General features: G+C 41.7%; 1 protein-coding gene across 1 annotated transcript in view; it reads left to right on the forward strand.

The window, feature by feature from the left end:
- Nucleotides 1–4,277: 4,277 nt before the first annotated feature.
- Nucleotides 4,278–9,136, forward strand: part of LOC143036361 (protein mono-ADP-ribosyltransferase PARP3-like) — a 32,958-nt gene continuing 28,099 nt past the window's right edge. Inside the window, exon 1 of the mRNA XM_076203610.1 lies at nucleotides 4,278–4,436. The gene's annotated coding sequence lies outside the window, so the exon portion shown is untranslated. The remainder of the gene's footprint in view (nucleotides 4,437–9,136) is intronic.

A 9,136-nucleotide genomic window follows, 5' to 3' on the forward strand; every position in this document is an offset into this window, starting at 1 on the left:
TTTTATTATAGTTTGAACAGAATATTTTTTCGTATGATATAATCACAAAATGTAAGAAAAATAGCAGGTGGGCTTAGATAAACCTAACGTGTGTGGACCTGATGTCTTTCCTGAAACAAGTGGAAAATACATCTAGGTCTCTTAATCCAGCACTCACCAACCATCACTTGTGTGGATGTTTTGGCCCAGGACGTAAACCCAGTTCGGGAATTTGTGGTGTTTTATGTCCTGGGTCAATTCTGGAGGTGAGTTTATGCCGTAGGCTCAAACGTCCACACAAGTGGCAATTGGTGAGTTTTGGATTATGAGACTTAGCTCTGCAGGGATAAAGGAAAATATCAATGGCAAGAGGGAGCAGGGGCAATGTATTAATTGATTGAGTGACCATAAAAACATACAATAGAATAGATCAGGGAATTGGGTGAAGCTGAATGAAGCACATTTTTTTTCTGTGACACTTTGTTGTGTGTTTGAATCCTGCATTTTTCTCTAATTCCCAGCAGTGACTGTTACATGTCCTATCAGTCCAAGTGCACAGGGCAAAGGTGATGACTTTGGTCGCAGCTGTTAAGTGTAGGGTAGAGGGGAAGACAGCCGTACACGACAAATACTAAGTATATCTATTACAATGGGAGTGCTATTTACATAAGTTTCTATGTGCGACTGGCTAGGGGAAAGGCCATCCCGTTAAAACCCGCGAGCAAGGCAAGACGGACGGAGGTACCTGCAGCCAGTCCCATGTGGGCGAGGGGTTCCACGGGGTTCCTACCGCCGACGGCGAGTTTGCTGGCACCGGAGTGGCGGTGAGCCGGGGGTCCTTCGGCGAATCTTCTGGCCAGTGTGTGTGGTGGGCGACATGCGGCAGTTACGTAGTAGTACTGGGCGTGCGGCTGATGGACAGCAGCCGCCACGGCCTCTCACCCCTGGGGCGTCGTCGCGCAGATCCTCGTCGGGAACTCCGGAGGGATCCACAGTAGGCGCCAGACGATGCCTGGAAGAAGATAGGTCTGGCCCCGCAGCAGCACAGGACTTATAGACAGGGAGTTTTGGGTCTGGCCCGGCGACAGCTCGTGTACTCACTGACCCCTAGATTTTTTTTTTTTTTTTTTTTTTTTTGGGGGGGGACTGGTTTCTAGTTTACCGCGTAGTATGTTTTTTTTTTTTTTTGTATTTGTGTGGATGTCTTATCTTTTGAGTGCAAGATTGGAGGTTGTTCGACAAGCTTGCGCCAGCGAAATGGCGGAGGAAGCCCTCAGCTTTTTCCTCCGTCGTGCGTAGCAATCCTCTGTTGAAGCTCCGAGAGGCCTTGCATATAAAAGATATATGCAAGGTACTTATACAATGCTTGTGTGGGTCACTTCCCTCTAATCCTATGAATTACAATTAATTTATCTTAAAAATTAATCCACAGCAACAACAAATTACAATAAGTGAAGATGCTCTCGGCTTGGTCCTTGTGCGCGTCGAGAATCGTTGCCTATTCGGTCGTCGTCCTCTTTCGGCTGCTCCCTCTCTGCCGCGTAGTGTCCTTGTGCTCCAAGTCGACCTTCCCGTCGAAGTTACCTCAGGTGAAAGGGAAGAAGCATCAGTCCTTGGCACTAGGTTTTATCACTCTCAAACTCCCGAAAAGCCGTGTTCGCCGTTTTTTTTTTTTTTTTTTTTTTTATACCGGCTGACGCGGCGGGTGGGGGGGGGTTGGGCGTTTTTTTTTTTCGGCACGCTCTGGGGCGGGTGCAGATCCTCTGGTCGCGCGGCTGACCTTCCAGGCTGCTACGTGAATAACCCTGCCGTCGCCGCACGGTAGCTATGTGCCTCCTGGTGTAGACTAATTACACAATCATGTTATGTGCTCTTTAAAAGAAGGGATAGTCACACAATTAGAAAAGGGTTAATGCCTTGCAGCGACCATTTTTGTCCTTCCATTCATAGTTCAAAGGCTCCAAACCATCGCTGGGACTTGAGGAGTCAGCATTTCCCCAGAGAGTACTCTGAACTATGGTTGGAAGGACAAACGTGGATGTTACATCCCAGATTGATGCACAGGCCCTGCAATGCAATATTTTTTCCCCCAAGAGGTTGAGCGTAAGGCAGTGCGGGCGAGCTTGAAAATGGGCAAGTAGCTGTTGAGTTTAACGAGGAGGGGGGTGATTCAGATACCGAAAGTGGTTGGAGTGATGATTCAGACTGTGGGACAGAGAAGTAACTGTGACAATTTTTTTAAGGAACTGGTGACCCTTCTCTAGGGGTCTATTGACCCTTTTCTAGGGATCTGGTGACCCCTACGCAGTAGACCATGAGTTTGGCAAAGGTCAACTGAATTGTGTGTGACATTCGTGTTCATTTTATGTTATTTATGGGGGGTACTTTGCAGGTATAATCTAGTTCAATCTATACCATTGCTAGAAAAAGGGTCTTGTTTTGGGAGTTGGCAAAGCCATTGCAGCAGAAATTGTCTGGCGTTGCATATTAGATATTTATCAAAGTGTGACTGTTCATGTAAATTTGGTTTTATGTGGTATCTTCAATGTTTAATGTAGCCCAGCCGTGGATACAAGGGGGGGTGACAGGGGGCCCGAGCCCCCCCTCTCCCCCACAACGCCCCGAGTATAGTACACTCATCTCACGTTTGATTCTCCTTGGATAAACACTTTTTAGTGCGAATTTATAATTTGAATTATATTTGTGAATTATATATGACTTTACATACAATTACGAGCAAAACAGACTTAGGTTTCTGGACCAATCTCCAAGCCAACAGCATTATTCTTGGGGTTAAAATATCGGCGTGTTTCAAGTATTGGTCCCCCCCCCCCAAATAACATTCCTGGATCCGCGCCTGATATAGCCCTTAATTTTTTTTTTTTTTTTTTACCAATTTCTGGGGGTCTGGGAATCCCCTGCACAGGGCAAACTGTCTGGCATGGGGTATTCAACAGTCTGTGTGGTTTGCCAATTTAGGGGAAAAAATATATTTTGATCCAGCGCATTTTTGACCCTTTAATTACGGTTCCAGGGATTAGAAGCAGCAGGGATTCACTAGCAGCTATCGATATCTTCTTATGCTTTATCACATAGTGTATGATCCTAAATTCGGATATTGGTACCTTGTTCGTTTGACCAAAATGCCCTGGGCTGCCGGTCTATATTCCAAAATACACAGTGCCACTAAAAAAATAACCTACTTCGTGTGTACGTTGTGCATAGTTCCAGTAGAATACACAATATATTCATCCCAAACTACATTCGAATGTCGTCGCTAAATACCAGTATTTCTTACATTGGGGGTTAAAAGCGCCCCTGAGATGGAATCTTTGATGTATTTAGGGAGATTGATAGGTGGCAGAAACAAGGGAGTTATTATCAACATTCTTCTAGGAACGCACACTCTTCAAAACAACAATTACAACCAGGTAAATGTGCACGTCCCTCCATAGTTTAAAGCAATGATTTTTTTTTTTCTCAGACTCGATACCCCAAAGTCAACCTGAAACTCCCTCTCCAATATCAGATTGCTACTCCCAACATTTAGCTTTTCCAGTACAAAAGAGCAAACAGGACAGCTATAAACAAACAACTGAATTGCATTTATTTTTTTTTATTCCGAGTAAATAAATGGATGAAATACAACTTAATATACAAAACAATTCAATATCAGATTGCTTTTCACATTACATTACGTTACACATTTTTGAGGATGCCTTTTTCGATACTGCCAAGAACTGATTTTGACGCTCCCTGGGGGTACTGAGGCACTGGTTTAGGAACACCTGCCCTAAAGGCTTTCACTGTTTCTACCGTTCTGCCCAACCATACCATTCCCTTTGTGGACATAACATTACTACGGACGAACAAGTTTTCACAAGACCTTTCGAGCTCTCACCCACAACCAAAACATTGTGACGTCATAGTTGAGGTGCCAGTTTGAAATGTAGCCGTGGTTTTTAAATACGACACACAAGATATTGTGTATATTTCTTACAAATTTTAGATGTGAAATTTAAATATGAATATCAATTAATCGGACAACTGTAACGAAATATTACATCCTTCTCTGAAAATGAGAAATTTACACGCACTACCCTTGAAGTACCTAAAATGTACACAATTCTACCGTCAGAAAATCATTATGTGCGAATACTGTAAACACAATAAAACACTTTATACCAACTTAACTCGTGATATCATGACGTTTCTTTTTTCGTTAACCAATCTGACCAACAAGTTAAATTGTCGGGAAGTTAGTGGCAACTACACTGGCGTGTGCATATAAATACAGTGCAAACTTGAACCACATCGACTCCAGGAAGAAGAAAGTAAACATACCAGTGTCGGTGCTGTAAACCAGGAAGAAAATCTTCGCGCAATAGTGCACTGGCAGTTTAACACCTGTAACGAAGTGACATCAGGCTTCCTTTCGAACCCACCCTTGATAAAAGGTTAGTCATTGCTTAGAGAAAAGTAAGTTTTCATTGTTTATCTGGTTTGTATGTACTGCATGACGGTTGACGGCCTTGCAAGCATTCATGGCTTCGTAGTATTGCGTGACGTGCGGCAACAAGGCCTATAGATGTTCAACCAAACTTGGATTACTGGTCGGAATTGCACCCTCTGATTTCTCTCTTTTTTTTATTGACACAGTATTTTATTTCATCGTCGTTATCCGACACCTGTATGGTTGGGAACAAGTGATAGCGCTGAAGAGATGGAGTCGGCAGCAAGTAAAGGAGAAGTCAAGAGAGGGTACCAAGTGGGTGCTTTAGTTGAAAATTAAAAGTTGCCAGTTTTGTTTGTTCATGGGGGATTACTCTCCGATCATAGAAATATACTAAGTGACTCTGTCTGCAAGGGTGTCTCAATTCCCTAAAATATTACCTGCATAAATCTTTCTCGTGCAGAATCGAGACTGGGATCAGGGTTCGTGTCGCCACCATGAATTTTCAGTCAAGTGTATGCATGACGGAAGAATGTCGCGCGGTGGTTTCTACTCGAAAGTGTTATTCTGAAATGCACAGTGTTTGACGTCATTGTTGGCGGGTGGAGATGCAGCTGTTACGTGAGGTAGCCTTGAACGTGATAACAAATCTAAGTGGGCGGCTTGTGAGGCACATTTCACCAAAGATCGAGTGTAGTACCCAACAGGTGACCTATGAGTGTCAATGAACAGGGCGTAAGCGTATGTTTGTAATTACGTGTGTATGTGCGTGCGTGTTTGTATTTGTTTGTTCGTTCTATTATTTATGTTTATATATGTAAATACGTACACATAAAGGTTGCGGGCTATCAGCCCACTTTTCGGGTTATTGGCAATGCAGTGAAGCACAGCACAGTAGGTCCCTCTCCCATCCATTCAAAATAGTCAATATTATGAGGCGGATGAGAAGAACGTCACTTCGAACCACGTCATCCATTCATAATCCATCTCTCGCTCTTCTACATGCATCCGAGTTTCCCTCACCCCATCCATCCACCCACACTGTATCCACCTGTCAAACTTACGTTATCCACTTTTCCTACCCACTCTCTCTCATTGTGGACTTTAGCAGTTCACACGCACACTGAAAAACCAAGCAACTTGTAACTTTAAGGGGAGGCTCTTGCTAAAAATGGCTATTTTCGTTCGTGGGTACGAAATTAGTAAGCATCATAAATGCTTGTTCAGTTATCAAGGTCTGCCAGACGTATGATTTGAAGTGAAAACGTAAATGGCAAATACCATCAAAATGCACTTTGGTGGCGGGAGGTAGGGGATGGCAGGCTGCATCAAATATGGCAATAACCACGTTTGTCAACATGTTTGCCATTGTATTGCTTTTATTGTCTTTTTTCATACCCTCACTGACTAGTGCTTTGCAGTACGATCTTTTTCCTATCTAAAGCAGCATTTCACGGCTAACATAAGTACATATTTGATTAGAAAAAGTTGTTTACAAAAGCTTTGATATTGTGCTGTCTACGTTTGTTTACATTTATCGTCGAGTTGACGTGTGTAATTTACGTTTTATTTCCATTTTATTGTGTTACCATTATAGTTATGGGTCTTAATAAAGTGAAAAAGCATATGAAACGTATGCGTTGTATAAGGAAAAAAAAAAAAAAAAAAAACCGAGAGAGATTGTTACAAGTGCGTGTAGACACGCCCACCACATCAGCTGATTTTGTCACCCGAAACATCAGGTTCTGTTCCATCAACTTCTACACCTTTCAAGAGGACAGGAAAAGCACTAATACGTAAAGAAACACTGGCCAATAAAAGTGATGAAAAAGAAGAAGAAGAGGAGGAGGAGAGAGAGAGAGAGGGAGGATGAAACTATACATTTTGCAGCTACAAAAAGGAAGTAGTGATGGGGAAGGATGCAACAACAATTGCTCCCAAAAAAGTCACCTAATCATAAAACTTGATGATGATGCAATCAAGAAAGTGAAAGCAGTGTATCGTTCTCTTGTTCGAGACGAAGATTTGCAGAAGTTGCTTCAGGGTTATACTCAAAATGCTAATGAAAGCTTCCATTCAAAAATCTGGGCTAGAGCCAGCAAAGGGAAGCTGTTGGGACTGTCAAAGCTGCATTTTATTGCAAGAAGTGCAATTCTAAGCCATAGCTTTGGCTACCAGGAAGGCTCTATATTGAAAGAACTCAAGCTCGGGTCACAGGCACTTGACAGAAGCCTAAGCAAGATGGAGAAAAGAAGGCTATTATCCTCAGAAAGAGGACCCAGTGAGAAGAGGAAGAAGATGAGAGCAACAATAGATAAAAGAGACTATTCTGCAGGAGGGTTCTAAGAAAAACTAGGCAATGTGGGCAGTTCCGATACCCTCTGAAGTAATACTCTTCCCGGGTGGGTAGGGGTGGGGGACCAAGTGCCTTTGTTGAACCCTAGAGCCAAAATACGAGAGATTCAGTCTTTTCTATACAAGTATAAGTAAGGCAGTAGTCGTAATAGAGTATTCAGCATAGCATTAATTGGTTTCGAGAAAAAAAAATCGGTGTAAAAATTCTAACTTTTTTTTTTATTATTATAAAGTGCCACAACTTTTTTATTTACTGTTCAAATTCCATGAAATTTATGGTGCTATAACTATGGATATCTCTGATGATAAATAAAGAGCCAAATTTTTTAGATATTGATTTTATTGTATTTTTTACCATTTTTTTACGTGAAAAATTACACACAAAAAATACATGAAAGTAGACGACCCTAAAAAAAAATAATAAAAAAAATGGCTGTTTACAATTGTTAATCTACACAAGAAGTAATAGTAGCATAAATTCCAAATCAATATCTTAATAATTATAACAGTGTTCAGCCTTAGAAATTGCATAGTTTTGACGTACAAAACATGCCTAAGGGCGGCGCCCTTAGGGAAATTAAGGTAAAATTCGGGGTCAAAAATCTTCATTTACTTTGTTTATAATTGTCATTTTTGGGCAACCCCGAAGACAAAACAAAATTCCTCCTCCCTATGACCGCCGGAGGCTCCTCCCCTTAATTAAGCAGACTGACGATACGAGGGAGTTTTGTCAGGATGAATTATTATTGCAATATGTTTTCCTGTTGAGGGAAGATACACCCGTGGCTTCATTCGGTTAATAATATCACATCTACACTTTCTCACTCCCTCACCCAACCCCGACCTTGAGGGTTACTGTTGGACCACCGGTCTAACCCATAGGGAACGATGCAGCCTCTATCTATCTCACGGTGGTTTCAGCCAGTTTAGTAAGGTTGTTTTAAGGGAGAAAAGTGCACAGGATTCAACACCACTACCGCGGCCTTTGATTGACGCCCAATACCCTCCTGCATGAGAGCTCAGAGCTTGCATGTGGCCCGTGCACTGGGTAATGCTGTCACCGCGCGCGCGCGCACACACACACACACACACACACACACACACACACACACACGATGTCGCTGCGGTTAGTTTCCGGCCGCCAGTACGGCGGTCCGGGTTCGAAACCCGTCCAGGGCTGAAAAAAATTCTGTATCGCTGCGCTGAGAGTCGTTACTCCAACCCTCGTGGGCGGGGAGTTTGGTGCGCGTGTAAGGTCACAGCATTACCCAGAGATCGGTCATATATGAGCTTTGAGCTCTCGCGAAGGAAATAACTGCCGATCACGAGTCTAACACGTGATCTAATACCATGGTGAATCACACGCATACACACAAAACTATTAAGAAAAATCGAAACAACAGGTGTACAAGGCAAATTACTGGAATGGATGGAAGATTTCTTGCATGGGAGAAAAACGAAAGTGGTGCTCAGAGATAGAAACTCGACCTGGGAAGAAATGTTAAGTGGAGTCCCACAGGGTTCAGTATTGACACCGATAATGTTTGCTATATATATATATATATATATATATATATATATATATAATAAATTACATAGATGAAGGTGTAGAATGTTACATGAAATTCTTTGCAGACGACGCAAAACTATTGAAATTACGGAAAAAGACTGAATCGCTACAGAGAGACCTGGGAATGGAGTCGAAAGTGCGAAGTGAACCTCGACATTAAGAAATGTAGTATAATGGAATTTGGAAAAAAGTATATATATATAATACAAATATATATATATATATATATATATATATATATATAATGTATATATGTATGTATATCAGAATATAAAATCGGTACAAAGGAAGTAAAGTTAGTTCCGAAAAGGAGTTATTATCAGCAAAGACATGTCCCCAGACAAGCATATAAACGAAATAGTCAGAGAAACCTACAATTTGCTAAGATCAATAAAGGTGGTTTTTAATTGGATGAAGTGATGGTAGAAAAAAATACTAGTCACATTAATAAGGCCAAGATTGGAGTACGCTGCGACACTATAGACACCCAGTACAAAACAAAATATATATATAAGGAAAATAGAAAAAAATTCCAAAGATTAACGACAAAGATGGCCCCAGCACTTTCAAAATTGACACACGAACAAAGAGGGTATAAACTGGAACTACCAACCCTGGAACAAAGAAGAGAAAGAAGCGATCTATTGGCCATTTACAGAATCATGAAGATTTATTAAAGTGTAATAAAAGAAAAACAAGGGGACATGAAAGGAAACTCAAAAAGAATAGTTATAGAAACGATCTGGAAAAAATCCACACAGAGTGGTGGATGTTTGAAA

Source organism: Oratosquilla oratoria, chromosome 20 (genome assembly GCF_046742065.1).
Source record: "Oratosquilla oratoria isolate Oo_2021 chromosome 20, ASM4674206v1, whole genome shotgun sequence".
Classification (NCBI taxonomy): domain Eukaryota; kingdom Metazoa; phylum Arthropoda; class Malacostraca; order Stomatopoda; family Squillidae; genus Oratosquilla; species Oratosquilla oratoria.